This window comes from Physcomitrium patens, chromosome 26, assembly GCF_059467195.1.
Source record: "Physcomitrium patens ecotype Gransden chromosome 26, ASM5946719v1, whole genome shotgun sequence".
Taxonomy (NCBI): Eukaryota; Viridiplantae; Streptophyta; class Bryopsida; order Funariales; family Funariaceae; genus Physcomitrium; species Physcomitrium patens.
This window is the reverse complement of record NC_143435.1, coordinates 1,002,501-1,005,000: the sequence shown is the minus strand read 5'-3', so window position 1 is coordinate 1,005,000 and position 2,500 is coordinate 1,002,501.

Genomic DNA, 2,500 nt, shown 5'->3' with positions numbered 1-2,500 from the left:
GACTAGGGAGTCGCGGCGGGACAAGGAAGAGGAGGAGGAAGTCCGGGACTCGCGCACGGGACTAGGGAGTCGCGGCGGGACAAGGAAGAGGAGGAGGAAGTCCGGGACTCGCCACGGGACTAGGGAGTCGCGGCGGGACAAGGAAGAGAAGGAGGAAGTCCGGGACTCGCGACGGGACTGGGACTCGCGGCAGGACAAGGAAGAGAAGGAGGAGGTCCGGGACTCGCGCCGGGACTAGGAAGAGGGGGAGGAGGTCCGGGACTCGCGACGGGACTAGGAAGTGGGGGAGGAGGTCCGGGACTCGCGCCGGGACTAGGGAAGAGGAGGAGGAGGAGGAAGGCCGGGACTGGGACTCGCGGCGGGAGTAGGTAGTGGGGAGGAGGTCCGGGACTCGCAGCGGGACAAGGAGGAAGTCGGGGAGGAGGGCCGGGACCAGGAGTCGCGGCGGGGATAGCAGGCAGGACAGGGAGGGTGGGTGGTCTTCCACAAAAAAAAGTGTGTCTCGGAACTTCCTTAGTGCAGTAGGACGGGGGCCTGCCGAATCCCACAGAGAGTACTATGTGGGGAAGGGTTCCTCTGAAGCGTCTCGGGAAAAGTCGTGAGGGGGTGACGGTTGCTCGGTGCCTACGGGTCCCGACTGCTCGCTGCCTTCTTTGAGCCCAGTACCGACGTTCGCAGGGGGATACCTGGATACTACTGGGGTTACCTGGATACTTCTGGCGTGTTACCTTGGATCAGTGAGGAGTGGGGGTTAGTTTCCCGGCGACGCGACCCTCTGAGGAGGTCCCGCGGAGGGTCGCCGAGTATTATATGGTGAGCTGGCTGTCAAGGATTGTGAGTCCCGCTGCCAAAATTTTTTTTGGTGCGCGGGCGACTGGAAAAAGAGGGTTGGTCTTGTGCCGATACGCGTAACGTCGCAGCGAGTCCCAAGAGCTAGTAACCATTTTTGGCGGGGGGCGATGGCCTCGGTATTGTCAAGCCATTCTCTCATTCATTTGGGAGGGTGGGGAGAAGTGTTTGCCGAGGCCGTTCAAGCTCCGCCTGGTCGACCACCACTGTGACCGCCACCGCGCTCGATCTCTATTGCAAGCTCAGGTGAAATTCCTGATAAACTTGGAGGGGGTGTGGGACGCGTTCGCAGTGTGGGCCGAGGAGTCATAACATCCCAGGTCGGAATGTGAAAATGGAACTTCGAAACCGGTGAGAGTTCTCTCGTCGGCTAGGGGTTTCACAAAAGTAACATTTCTATAAATTTCTATCCGACCCCTCCATTAATTTGGAGGGGCGATGGGCCCCCGGGATTGGACATACTTCTTGCTGATTTGTCTTTTGAGGAAAATCCTTCGCGGTGATGGTTACTTTTTCATTTTTAATGTGTGTATCGGCCTCGTCGGTTTCTCTCTTTCCTGGTCACATTCCCGAAAAAGGCCGCAGCACCTATGATTCTCTTCCGGGGGGGTCTAACTCTCCCTCTCTCTCTATCCTTCTCTTTGTCTGGCTCTCTCTGGCTTCACTTTTTGTGGTGTGTGCCTCTGGGGGTCTGGTTGGAATTTGCCGTTGGCTTTTTTGCCCTCTCTTTTTGCCTTTTATCCATCGCAAAGAAGGGTGTGTGTGTTCTCACCTGGGGTTGGAATGAAGGACGGGGAACCTCCTCGTCTTGTGAAGTGGGACCATCTTTTAGGATGATGGCTTTTTGCTGCCTGGTGTGTGCTTGGGTGGGGTTTGGTGGTGGCAGTCTACCTCTCCCTTTCTCCGGTAAGACCAGATGACTGGTTCGTCCGCTACTCTTGTGTTGGCCCTACCTTGGCCAACGGGAGTCGGCGACGCTCCAGACTGGATGGCATGATGTGGTGGTGTACCGAAGGGGGACATCCGAAGGGGAAGAGGGGCCGAGCCTCGCGAAACTTAGGTGTGTCGGGTTGTGTGATGTCGGAGATCCATTTTTTTGTGGCTGCCGTCGTGATTTCGCCCATCCAAACCTGAGTCGTTGCTGCGGACTGGAAAAACTATGGAAGAGCTGTTTGGGAAAGATTCGGGAGTTTGTTTTCGAAGTTACCTTGTTCGATCGATCTAGGATCCACTGTACTCGCCCACCAGAATTTGCTCCCGGAACCCCCCGATCAGCCAAAGCGGGTCGGGGGGCCTTGGTTCAACGAGGGTTACTCCATATGCTAGCCTATGTCAATATAAGGTGCGGGTTAGCCGTTTCTCCCCCACCGGACTATTGCTTAAGAAGTGGACTATCGACCCCCCTCTCCGTCAAAGGTTTGGGGGCCAGGGCTTAGAATGTACTTCAGGTGGTGCGGAGGTAGGAGGCGAGAGGTGGATGAAATCGATCGGATGAGGTGATGGAGGGGTCAACTTCGCAGGAAGTTCTGGGGGGTTTGTTCCAGCCGGATGTTGGGAGAGAGATACAGGCCATATAATACTAGTTCGGTACCATCGAACGGGTTTTCGTGGCTAGGCTCTCTTGGCGTTCGGAGGGGACCTCAAAGGACGG